Source organism: Carettochelys insculpta, chromosome 4, assembly GCF_033958435.1.
Source record: "Carettochelys insculpta isolate YL-2023 chromosome 4, ASM3395843v1, whole genome shotgun sequence".
NCBI classification, from domain to species: domain Eukaryota; kingdom Metazoa; phylum Chordata; order Testudines; family Carettochelyidae; genus Carettochelys; species Carettochelys insculpta.
Genome location: NC_134140.1, coordinates 50,897,757 through 50,911,402, shown reverse-complemented (window position 1 = coordinate 50,911,402; position 13,646 = coordinate 50,897,757). Strand labels below are relative to the sequence as shown.

The 13,646-nt window shown below is 44.6% G+C and overlaps 1 protein-coding gene across 3 annotated transcripts in view; it reads left to right on the top strand.

Annotated features, from left to right (window-relative positions):
- Nucleotides 1-322: 322 nt before the first annotated feature.
- The window catches only part of CLOCK (clock circadian regulator), an 89,343-nt gene continuing 76,019 nt past the window's right edge, over nucleotides 323-13,646 (top strand). For all 3 annotated transcript variants that reach the window (XM_074992801.1, XM_074992796.1, XM_074992798.1), the window contains exon 1: nucleotides 323-496. The gene's annotated coding sequence lies outside the window, so the exon portion shown is untranslated. The remainder of the gene's footprint in view (nucleotides 497-13,646) is intronic.

Sequence of the window (13,646 nt, the reverse complement as noted above, 5' to 3'; positions counted from 1 at the left end):
TACGGCTCTGGGCAGGGTGATGTAACTGCCTGGGGGCTCGCCCCGCGGCCCCGGCCTCTGTAGGGGCTCCAGCCCGCGGAGCACGGCGAGAAAGGCGCCATTTTCTCCTCCCAAGCGGGGTGATCTGAGGTCAGGGAGCCGGGTCCCGCGGCGCAGGCGGAGAGTGCGTAGCCACTCCCGGCGCGGCGGGAGGGAGGCGCTAGAGTGGAGCCGTGGGCGGGTGCGCATGCCCAGCAGCGGCGAAAGAGACTCGGGCTCGGCCGCGGCTGCCTGGCGTGTGCAGACGCACGCGCACTGCGGCGGGGCTTAGCCGGTGTGGTGACGGCTGTTGCCGGTAGGCCCTGGCGGCGCATGCGTAGTGTCGGCAGCGAGGGAATCACAGGCCTGGCTGCTGCTGGAGGAGGACCCGGGCTGTCGGCGGGGTTGGGAGTGAGCGCAGGAAGCAGTTTCGCGCACTCCGAGCAGCCCGGGGCGGCCAGGCGGCGTGCGGAGCCGGGTAAGGGGCGCGCCGCTGGGACAGGCAGGGCCGTCTGTGGCCGGGCGGGGTCCCCCAGATCCCGGCGGGGGCTCGGGGAGCCATTAAAGTTTGACAGCCCTGGCGGGGTCCCGTCTCCAGGGCGGCGGGCGGGGGTAGCAGGGCAGCGGCTGCCCGAGGGGCCGGACGCAGCCGGGGGCCGGGGGTGCCCGTGGGGCCGGGCCGGGCAGGGGCTGTTTCATAAGGGACCCGCTAGGCCTTGTGACCCACTTTACTCCTGTCACAACTCCCAGCACGTTTGGAGCCCTGCCCGGCTGGCCCGGTGCCCGGCTGGGCCCCGCCCGCTGCCGCCTCTCGCCGCCCCCAGGCCGGGGGCGGGACCCTGCGCGCCGCCAGCTCCCCACCTGGCCGGCCGGGCTGCGCTGGGATCCGGCTTGTTTTCCTTCTCGCGGCGGGAGCCGTAGGCGGCGCTTCTTGCTGTCCGGGCTGCCGGGAGCGGCGCTCCCTGCCTGCAGCGCCCAGGCTCTCGGCCGGGCTCTCCGGGCTGCTCGAGTGCCTGCGCCGCTCTCCTCGGGGCACCCTGCCGGCTGGGTAGCCGAGCCTGTCAGCCGCTGCCCTAGCGCTGCGGGCACTCCTTGCCGCGGTACTCGGTGGACAATAAACCTGGGCGGCGGGCTGCTGGGGACAGCCCATGGCCGGTCTTGGGCAGGGCAGGGATGTTCGCAGTGTCACTGGTAAATGGAAATGAAATTCAGTGGCGGGAGAAGTTATATGACAAGTGACGTTTGCAACTCGTGGATCTAGTTGTGGACACCAATAACTAGAAGAAGAGCTAGTGGCCTGCGGGAAGGTTTATATACTGAACACGGTCCTTTCTGAGGGCCCCAAGGTAGCCACTTGCTTGGATCAGCTTGCAGGATCTATCTTTAAATCCCAAAATCATTCACGTAATTAGTATTTATAATATTTAATGCTCATGCAGCGATTTGAATATAGAAAAAATTGCTTAAATACTGCTAAATGCAGTGCCTTGTGTGGTGACAAATATCAGGAGGTAGCCATGTTAGCCTGTATCTTCAAGAACAAGAAGTTCTGTGGCACCTAGCAGACTTCTTGTTATTTTGCTTAAATACTGTTATAGCAGAGAGTTTCAAGTTAAAGTTCCAGTAAGAAACTAAAAATCTTCAGTAAAGGCATTTTACTTTATTTTTGTTTTACTGTAACACTTTTTCAGCATGGTGCCTAAGCAGTGTTTACTAAATAAATGAAACTATTAAAAGTGAAAATTATTCCCCAGTCCTGCAGGCCCTTACGTGCATGCTTAGCTTCCAGCATGTAAACAGCTTCACTAGTTTTAGTACAATGGGATGTAGACATACAATTAAGCATGTGCATTATAGAATTGGTACTTAAATTACTTGGCAATTCTCTCACCTTGGCAATTGAAACTCAGTGAAGTTTATAGTTCATTTCATTTTCAGATTCTCTGTGTGTACACGCATCCCTCATTTAACGAGTACTTTATTTATGAGTACTCGCTTAAACAAGGGATGCATTTACTGACCTTTTGTTCCCTGGACAGGTGAACTCTCCCAGCTAATACGAAACTTACCACCTCCCCGTGGCTCCAACCCACCGTAGCCTGACCCCCCCACAGACCCAAACTGCAGCAATTTAACCCCCCCCCGCCAACCCCCATACCTCGAACTGCCAACAGCTAAACCCCGTGCTAACCCCGTGCACCCAAAGTGCCGAAACTTAAACCTCCTGCTGGCCCCCGCACGCTTGAACTGCCACAACTTAAGCCTCCTGCTGACCACCGCATGCCTGAACCGCCTCAACTTGAACCACACCACCAGCACCCACACACCTGAACCGCTGCAACTTAAACCGCCCCCCCGCCAGCCCCCACACGCCTGAACTGCCTCAGCTTAAACCCTCCCACCGGCCTCCAAGTGCCCAAACTGCTGAAACCTAACACCCCCCGCCGGTGCCCCTACATCCAAACTGCTGAAACTTAAATCCCCCACCAGCCCATGCGCCCGAACTGCTTCAGCCTAACCCTGCTGACCCCTCAGACCAAAACTGTTGCAGACTTAACCCCCGCCCCGGCCTCACAGACCCAGCCTGCAGCAGCTTGAACCTCACTCCCTCTCCATCTTTTAACCCTCCCTCCCACTCATGTCCCCAGACTGCCCCCAGCCTTTAACCCCCCGCAACCCTAGGTTCACTTACCTTTCAAAAGCAGCACCATCTGCTGCCACTCTGAGCACTTGGAACCAATCAGAGACTGTTACACATATCTTCACAGGAATTTAGTGTCCCTCTTACAAGTTTTCACCTACCAGCAAAAGGTTAGGAACCAGTTGTGCTCGTATAGCGAGGGATGAGTGTACTTATTTGAGGTTTAAATACCACAAACAGAACATACTTATTTGAAGCCTGTTTTGATTTGAGATTTTTTTTGTTAAACAGATGAAACATTTTGTTTTCCTGAGCTCTTTTAGCATTATGGAGATTCCTGGAAAAATAATATATAGTATTTATTCTAAAATACCAGATGTTTTTGTTAAAATGTCAGTACAGGTTGAACCTTTTTAGCCCACAACACTCAGGTCTGGCAACATCCATGGTTCAGCATGATTTTAGTTAGCTGGATGTTCTCTTAGCATGGGTGTGGGCAAGTTTCCTGTGATCCCATGAAATTTGTTTGCAGCCTGGCTCTGAGGATTCTGTGCTGCTATTTAGCTCTAATTAACCCCTAAATGTCTTCTAAAAGCTTAGTAAGCAGTGAAAGTGTTGATAATACTGCTAGACATTATTGGCCTCCTATGGTGCTGCAAATTCTCTGGTTCAGCACAGATCAGGTCCCAAATGTGCCAGACTAGAGAGGTTCAACTTGTCTTGGACTTGGCCTTAAACTATTGAGAACCTTACAGATAAATAGCAGTCATGGATCACCTTAGAGAGTAACAGATTTATTAGGTCGTGAACTGTTACGGTTAAGATCCAGTTCTTCAGAGAAACCATAATGCTCCCTAATAGCACAATATTTTCCTGAAAAAATTGTTTTGATTTATTACAGAAAAGGATGAACAAAAAATGAATTTTTCAGGCTCGTGTTTAACAACCAGGCTCAAACATTATACAATTTCTTACTTTATTGCTAATTTCAACTTCTTTATGTGTAAAGGAGGATGAATGCTTTTCTTTTAAGATCTCTCATTTTATGTGCATTTGTGTTTCACTTTTTGTAAATTGTTGTATATTTTTAGAACTGCTTAAACTCCCTCTGGTGGTTAATTTAATATCTGTGTTCTAATAATTTAAGGCCGTCAAAGGGTAGTTAAATGAAACTTTGCAAGGCTGATCTCTGTGTATAGTGCCTCATTAACCTCCATATAAGGGTCCGCCCAGGAGTAATAAATTAACGGTAGAACTCATTTGGGAGATTCTATTGTTAATTGGTGATTATTGTAATTACAATGTTTGAGGCTCCAGTGATTGTGAGGATCTCCAGATTTCACCTGATCTAGCTGTCACATTTGGATGTCATGTGCTTGTTTCTGGATTTTTGTGAACCAAGATTCTTCTTTCTGGTTATATAGTACAGGTTGAAGCTCTCTAGTCCGTCACCCTCGGGACCTGACTGGTGCTGAACAACAGAATTTGCTGGACTGTGGGAGATCAATATTGTCTAGCAGCATTACCAACACTTACACTGCTTACTGAGCTTTTAGAACACATTTAGGGGTAAATTAGAGCTAGGTAACAACACAGAACACTGAGAGTCAGGACTGGTGGCTGTAAACAAACTTTGTGGGATCACAGACTAACTAAAATCATGCTGGAAGATGGACGTTACTGGACGAAAGAATGTCAAATAAGAGAGGTTTAACCTGTATTAATGTATATTTTTCTAATGTATAATTTTTTCATTTTGTTTTTTTTCCTTATATTCTGTGCTTAAATAAACAGAATGTTGATATTGCCGTGTGCCAGGGAATATCTTTGGAGAATTTGCGCATGCAAACTGAATAGAGCTTGTGTGTGCCCCTTCATTTCTAGTTTGATTCTAAAGCAAGGAGCATTGGTCTGTTAATAAATAAATAATTGAACTTTAATATTCTGAGCACGGCATCTAACAGTGAGAACAGATTTACTATCCCCATTCCTGAAACTGGAAATACCAAAGGCCAAAATTGTCTTTGCCAATAGGTTTTGTCCAAGCCAGGATGACCTATGGTTTTTTGTAATTTTTTAGGAGTATAAATGATATGGGCCACGATCCTATTTGTGACTGGATACTTGAACAAAATGTGAGACCCAATCCTTCATGAATCTTCTCCGCCCCCATATAAAACATTTTATACATGGCTCATTTAGGTTTTAAAGTATGTGTGAAGATTGGGTAATCAGTTCATTCAATGTATTCAAGATTTTTAGTGTCTCGAGACTTGGTCTGTTTTGTCACTTATTATACTACCAATGCTCTTGTTAAAGCTGACCATGCTCCTAAACATATGTTTTTAACCTCTTTCCTCCCCACCCTCTTGTGCATTCCCAAATAATATGTGAAGATTAAATACCTCTATGCATCACTTGTTAACGTTTCCCAGCCAAAATTGAAACTTTTTTGAAAACAAATACCTTTACTACTTCATTAGCTGTCATATTTTGGGAAGCCTTTGAAACCTTTACCAAAGGCCACAATCTCTTATTTACAAATAAATAGAGAGAACATAGAATTGATACTCTTGCAAAGGAAATTAAGGCCTTCGATGTAGACTACACTTCTAACACTTCTCCAAAGAACTCTTGCTTATCAGTCTCAGATATGAAATCAATAAACTTCTATCCCAAAAGGCTAGGTTTACTTTATTATTTTTGAAGCAAAACTACTGGGGATCTGGCAAGAGAGACTGCCTCAAGCAAAAGGTTAACATAAATAAGATTTCTGTTATTTGTAATGGCCATAATAAATTAAATGCATCAGTCAGATATTAATAAACAGTTTTATTCAAAACTATATTTAGCTGAATTGGGAATCAATAAAGATGCCCCAGATAAGCTTTTTTAGCGGATTGTCTCTCCAACAGATGTAACTTTCAGCCAGAAATTTTAGATGCCCATTTGGAAATTGCATATAGCTGACTCAGGTTATAAAAATGTGAAGGTCAGAGAAAGACTTCCGGTGCAGATGGGTTCCCTGTTAAATTTGACAAAAAGTTCTCTAAACTTTAACACCTAGATTACTGAATATGTTCAGTGAGAACAAGAATGAGCAAACTCTTTTGCCTAGTCTATGAGTAGCTGTAATTTCAGTTATTACTAAACCTGGGAAAGACCTTGAACTACGTAGTAATTATAGGGCAATTTTTGTAGTTGTGGTTGCTAGGATTTTTATTAAAGCTCTTGCTTTGGACAAAGTTCTCTGTCACATTCTACACACAGATCAGGTAGGCTCCCTTCATAACAGGCATAGTTCAGATAATATGTGTCAACTGATAATATTGCCATTTTGAAAGATTCTTAAAGAACACTGAGCTACTGTTTCTTTAGATGCTGTTAAAGTCTTAGTTCCGGGATATTGGGGAAATTTTTTTCATGTGTTAGCACAGTTTGGATTTGGTAAACAGTGTGTTGCTTGACTTAAGCTCTATACTTCAAATACCCTGGAAGTCAGGGTGTTATTTCCACCTCATTTCCCCTACAAAGGAGGATAAGATAAGGCTGTTACCTTTCTCCTCTTCTGTTGGATTTAGCTCTAGAACCTTTAGATATTGCCTTATGAGCAAAGAAAGATATGTGTTATTAGCGTGGCCCAAACAGAGTGAAAAATTGTATTCTATGCAGGTGATGAGCTTGTGTTTATATATCTGTTCCAGTTTATAGTTCTGAACCTTCTAATGACTGCTAAGAGGTGCCCAAACTCATTAGGATATAAAATTAATTGGGCTAAGTCAGATTTCTGTCTCAGAGAGAGAGAAACTAAAATGGATATCTGCAAAAATAAGGAGGAGCAGTGACAGGGTGCAGTCACAGAAGACCCCTTGGGATGTTCCTCAGTGTGCTGAGCAGGCCACTGACACTTGCCTTCTTGCTGTCTACCCTGTCCTGCTGAACCAGATCCTCTGGTCTCGCATAGCTGAGGCATGGAGTTGTAAGTAACTGACCACCTTCAGAGCAATGCATACACTGTGTATCCAAGCTCTGGGAAAGTGCCGTTCTCCAGCAGAGCACCAGGGAGCTCAACCCTCAGAATGGATCAAAACCAAAAATAAATCCATCTCTCTCTGAGCAAAAGATTTGCACAGTGAGAGCTCATTAGGTAAGCCTCCTTTGTTAGTGGAAGTCAGATCACAGTGAATTGCCAAATTAAAACAAATGAAAACACAAAGCTGCAGGTTAAACCTCTGTAATCCAGAACGCTGTCGCCCAGCAACATCCATAATCCGTCATGATTTCAGTTAGCCAGCTGACCAGTTATCAGGGGTGTGGTTAAGTTTCTGGTGGTCCCATAAAGTTTGTTTACAGCCACGAGTCCTGGCTTTCAGTGTTCTGGGCTGCTGTTTAGCTGTAATTTTACCCCTGAATGTCTTCTAAGGTCCCAGTAAGCATTGGAAGTGTTGGTAATGCTGCTATACAGTATTGACCTCCCATAGTCTGGCAAATTTTTTCAGGACCTGAGGGTATCAGATGAGCTCTAGTCCATGAAGAAACTAGTTACTTGTGACTTTTTAAACCTAATAATGTATAGCCTTTATATCAGGTAAAAACTCCAAGTTAGAAAACATCTTATGCTGACCTGGGTCTCCAGTAAACTGTAAACCACTTTTGTTCTCCTTAAGGTGTCAGGCAATTTCCAAGGCAGGCTGAAGACAAAGGAGATAAAAGATTCCTATTGCTTAAATAGGCTTTCACCAGGGTGGGAATCCCTTTTTTTAAAACCATCTCCCCACCCCCTCTGGAGAAAAATGAACTTCAAAATGGAGGCCTGTACCAGGTGATACGGTCACATGTCTTTCTAGACTAACCACCTCCCAGACCCACAGGACAAATACTCTTTTACAAGCCCATCTGGTTGATTGCTCAGTCATTAGGGTAGATAATGCAGTCCTTTGGGTTGTTCTAGGAGTATCAGTAATGGTTGTCATTAGCACCTTTAAACTATAAACAGGCATATGCTTCATATTTCCAACTGCACTTAAAAGAATGATACATGCACAAAAATGATACAGTAAACCACCGACTTATGCGTAGCTTGCGTTCTGGGCAACCATGTGTAAGTCTAGTTTCATGCAAGTCAGAAGAGCCGGGAAACTGACCGGTGGTGCTGTGCTGGTCAGTTTTGTGGCTCCTGGACTGGTGGGAAGCTACAAACAGAGTGGCAGCCTGGCTCCCAGCTTGCTGTACTGGCAGGGAACTGCGAACCAGGCAGCAGCCTGGCTCCCAGCTCCCCTCCTTTCAGGAGCTAACAAACTGACCAGTGCTGTTGCGCTGGTCAGTTTCCTGGCTCTTGAGACTTGTGGAGAGCCAGGAACCAGGCAGCAGTTTGGCTCCTGGTTCTTCTTCGCTTGTGGGAGCCAGGAGCCACCTGGTTCCTGTCTCCCCACCACTCACGATTTCAGCTCATGTTAATCCAGGTAACATGCAAGTCGAAATTGCGTAAATAGAGGTTTTACTATGTACAAATTCAGCAGATTATAATATCTGAGTTATGAGCATTTATATTATAACTTTATGTTAGTATTTATAACCTTAGAGATTAATTGATTTATTAGGGCATAAACTTTTGTGGGTAAACTCTATTCATCAGATGAATTGGAGTGGAAATTACAGAGGCAGGCGTGTCTATAAGAACGACAAAAGTAGTTCTTGTCAAATGTAGGACCAGTGTTACTGTGTCTAATGAAGTCAGTCTGGATGTGTCTGATTCACAGCATTTGTTGTGGAGATGTGACTATCAAGAAAAGGGAAGTTGCTTCTGTCATGTGTTAACAAGTTAAGATCCTTATTCAGTCCTAAATTGATTTGTATTAAATTTGCAAATGGACTCCAGTTCATCTGTCTTCCTTTTGTAATCTAGTTTTAAGCTCTTTTATAGAGGGATGGCTACTTTTAAATCTATTACCAAATGTCTGGGGGAGGTTTAAGTGTTCCCTTGCAGGTTTGTATGTGTGAACCTGTCCTGATGTCTGATTTGTGTCCACTTATTCTTTGGCTCAGAGACTGACTGGGTTTGGCTCGTATACTCAGCAGAGGGGCATGTATAAAGATATTGCTCAAGTGGCTAACTATTTGTGGAGATGGAGCTTAATGCTCACTTTTAGTATATTACTAAAATTGGTATACTGAACATCATGTTCTTCCGGGAATATTCTATGCCCTGAGCAATCTGTTTATTTCTACTTGTCAAATTCATTTAAGAAATTGAGTAATATTTTCTCATCATTCCTTGCGGTACAACTAAGAAACCTCGACTGCCTCTGAACAAATTACAGCTCCTCATATCTTCCCAATTTGGAAAAACTATCTTATCTCCTTTATTTATTTATTTATTTATTTATTTATTTTTTAAAGCCAGGCATCTTTGCCGCTTGGTGGATGTGACCACACAGACTCCACCCTGATTTAGATTGAAGGATAAGTGGTGTATCTTCTCCCCCTTTCAGATGTTGTCAGATAAATATGGATTTGATGGCTCCAGAGTTGTCCCAGTGATGGTTATTATAAAAGTTTGGTCAAACCTGGGGAAGAAATTCTGCTTCCCTACATTCCTCCTTGTAGAAGTGATCCTGTGGAACAATCTTATTCTAAAAATCAGTGGCAAAACTTCAATGGGGATGAGGCCAGTGATGAGCGGCCCAGGGCTGGGACAGAGGGTTGTGGTGCTAGTGCTCTGGGTTTGAGGGGTTTGGGCTCAGCAGGGAATTTCAGGCTCCAGGGTGGGGTGGGGGGGTGATGGTTTTGGAATACTGGAGTGGGAGACAGATTTGCCAGACTGTCTGTCTGTTTCCCCACTGGTTGTGGGAGCTTTAGGGCTTGGGGATTGGCATCTTTCTCTGCTGTAGCCCTGAACCCCTGCACACTATTTATTTTGGAGGAAGCTTCCTGGATTTACTGACTTTATGGAATACAATTCAGTCTAGTGTTAAAACAGCTGTAGAGCTGACACTGTGACTTATTGGTAAAAAGACACTTTCTCAGATATACTGGCCACAGAATAAGGTAATGGACCTCACACATCCTATTGGAAAAGTAACTTAGTGCCATATCGAGTGCTGCTGTATCAAGAATTTCTCGTATGAGGCCAGTCAAAGGACCGACCAGTTTGATGTTTCATGCTAAATTGGTGCCTAAATTTAGTTTTTGGATATATTCCTGAGACCTGGAGATTACCCTGTAACAAGGCAGCTTGGTTCCAGCCTGCAGCTTTTGTTGCTAAAGTATTAATCCTGCAAAAAATGGAAAAGTTGATTCTCTCTCACCACATGGTGATGCCTGCTCAGTGATACGGCTATGCCACAAAAAGGGAATGCCCAAATGTTTTAGAGCTCACTTTTGAGGTGACTTTTGAGAGGTCTATGATTATAGTGAGGGAATCATAGAGATTGGCATTTTGAGGCAGAGAATGAGAAAAAATGGGAAAGGAGATGTGTAGGTAAGTGCAGACCTTGGCAAGCAAGGATGAAGGAAGAGGGATTTGAAGGAGGAGAGCGAGGAGGCTTGACAGGAAGTGGGATGTCATTTCAGATGTAGGACACATCGTTGAATAACTTGGATGAGGAGAAGAAGCTACGCAGTGAGAAATGGAGAAGTGGTGCAAAAGCTGTTGACAGGAAAAAGGGCTAAGGGCTTGTGCACATTGTAGTGGTGCCAACCAACTAAGGTGTATATTCTAGCATGCATCAACATGTTGCATGCTCGTTGGCTTAATTGAGTCTTGCTAGCATGCACTAAAAGCTTATTTATGCATGTTCCACTGTACTGTTTGAAACCACTACATAACATGCATTAGGGGACCTTTTCTGTACATCAGCAGGGTCCGCATGCACCAATTACTGTGTGACACACCGGTGCATACTAGGATTTACATCCCGGCTGGTGTGCATTAATGCGTCATGTAGACAGGCCCTTGGAAGTGGGCTGAAGAGTTTGGCCTTCATTCAAAGGGATTTGTGGACATGCTGATATGGCCAGCATGGTAAGAGATTGGGCATAAGTTAGAAAGCATTAGGATTGTTTTGAGACTTTGGAAATTTCATATGAGGCAATAATAAAATAAATTCAAGAACAGTAAACTACTCAAACGAATATTCAGTTATAGCTTCAAATGTCAATTGTAAGTCTGTCTTCGTATCCATCTAATCATCCCCATGAGCCTGAGACCTTTTCCTAATGTGTCCTGCTCCGTGTGTATTTTAATGTTGTTAAATAATGGACATATACTTGCTTAAATATAAGTGATTCATATTTCTGTAAAATTACTGAATTACTACCAACTCCTCTTCTGTTATAGCTTCAGAGCTGGTTTCAATGAAATGGGGTTTTCAGTTGGTTTCAACTGCCACTTACACTTGTGTGTCACTTTCAATTGCTTTAATCTGAGAAGCAAATTTCTAGACATATGCCAAGGACCTTGATCTTGATTCTCTACTGGAGAGTGTCTCAACTGCAAAGGTTTACCTGCATAGCTCTTGTGGTAGCATTTGTGTCACAGTCCTCAGTAAACCCTCAGCTCCTGCCATATGCCCCAGAAATCATTGTCTTGGACCCAGGAAATTTTTTTGTGTTTGTTTTTTTAAGCACATGAGCATACCAGTGATGTTGTTAATGGACTTCTTAAAAAAGTTGACATTGGTCCTCTACTGTAAATAGAAGTTGTTGAAGTAGTAGTTGCTTTTTGGCTTTCATTTTTTCCCATTACTGGCAATGTGAGGGACTTGGTTTCAGAAGCGTTGGGCACCCACAGTTCCCTTTGACTTGTGCTGTAGTTTTGGGTGCTTCTGAAAAATCATAGGCTCATAAGTAGTGTCCAGTGTATAAAGATTAAAGATGAGATGCCAACTTGCTGGAATAGTGACAAAGAATCTTCTGTATGAGAGTAACTCAATAGCAATCTTAACACTTGTGTTTCCTGGATCAGTTTTACTCAAGCATGTAAGTGAGCTGTTTGAACTCTCAAAGGACATTAATTGCTCTGTGTATGTATTATCACCATTTTCCAGCTCATGGGTGGAGTGCCATCAAGAGCCTTATTCAGTCAGAGAATTGATGCTCTTGGAAACATCTTTGTAACGGGAGGTAGAAAGGGTTAAAAGATGTATTAGAGAATTACTCCAGAATGGAGAATTGTGGAATACATGAAAAACTCTTCTGAATCACTGCTAAGAGAGGTTAAGCATCTGTGCTTGAATAGTTATGATGGTACAGGAGGCAAAGAGGTTTTGCTTGTTGAGTTGTTTTCTTCATTTTAAAAATAAACTGTATGCTAGTCAAATATCAGTAGAGATTAGCGTTTTTAAAGTAATGAATATATTGGTGTAAGTTTATTTAAAACCTTTTCAAGACCTGAGTTATGTGGATGTGTAAATACAATTATTAAACTTGAGCTGCAGTATTAACCATAATAAACAGTAAGTAATAAGTAGCAACCAAAAATAATGATGTATTTATTAAATAGTCACTAAGCTTTTGAGGTTTTGGGAGCTCAGAACCAGCAATAACAACTTGATTAATTGCATTCTTCAATAACATTCTCATTAAATGAGGTGGATTAATTTTTGAAAAAATGCTTCTTTGGTCTTTGCCGCTGCTCTTTGTTAAGCACTTACAACAAACCAGAGGCTTCCAGCAGGGATTTCAGAAAATCTTGTCAGCATCATTGCAGTCACTTGAGCTAACTTCCGTTTTAAAGACTGCTTTTGTTTTGGAGGTTGTATTGAGATTTTTTTTGTTTTTGTTTTTTGGGTTTTTTTTGGCTGCAGCTGAATACTGTAAAATGACAAGGTGATAACTAGTCAGCAATTTGTAAAATTAATTATATTAGATCTAAAATATGTAAGTACAGTAAAGTCCGAAAGTACATGAATCCAGAGTACACAATCCCACTTTTACACGGCTGCCCTCGATTCATACTTAAGCTTGTGACTTGTACTTACATGCGATGCATGGGGTGAGAAGCGAGTGTACAGTAATCCCTCACTTTCCGCGGCTTCATGGTGTGTGAAACTCCTTTTTAATGTGAGTTTTTTGCACAATGTGAAGCTGCTGGGCGCTCGGCCTGCCAATTCACCCCTGTTAAACCCCCTGCCAGCTCACCTTTCCTGCCCCCATGGCCCCAGACCACCACCCCCATGCACTCCAACTCACCTCCCCTAGTGGGAGGCTCTAGTCACACACTCGGGGCTCCCCTCCAGTGCCCCCAACCCCAGGGCCGCCGCCGCTCACCCCTTCCCGCGTGGCTGGCTCAGTGCGTGTGGGACTCCAACCGCGCTGCTCAAGCACTCCACCCTGGTGCACTCCCGCTCAATACTCTCCCTCCACCCCGGCGCAGCCCCAGCTCACCCCCCCCGCACATGGGGCTCCAGCTTCAACTCGTGTGTGGGGTTCTGGTTCCCAGCCCCTGGTGCACTGCGCAGGGCTCCAACCCCCTCTTCCACTCAACCACCCTGCTCTGGTGCATCCCACCCTTGTGTGTGGGACTCCAGCTGTCAGCCATCCCCGGTGTGCACAGGGGCTCTAACCGCACTGCCAGCTCAACCCACCCTGCCCTAGCTCACTCCCATTCAGTCCACCCAGCACATGCTGGGCTGTTAGCCACCAGCACGCATGGGGCTCCAGCTGTCAGCCGCTCTAGGCACACGAGGCTCTACCCACCCCAGCTAACCCTCCTGCCCCAGTTCACTCCGTTCAACCCCCTTCAATTCCCCACAGCCCCAACTCACACCCACCAGTACAGCACGCACGGCTCCCAACTCCCAGCATGCACACATAAACCTGGCTTGTTTTTATCAGACTTCTTGGGGCAGATAATTTTGGTAGAAGTAGAATGCTAATTTACTGAGGCCCAGTCAATACAATAAACTTGGGTTTGTTCAAGTTACTTGTGTCTGCATTCAGATTTGTTCCTGGGTGACATCAGTATCATATTAGTGAGGTGGAGTAA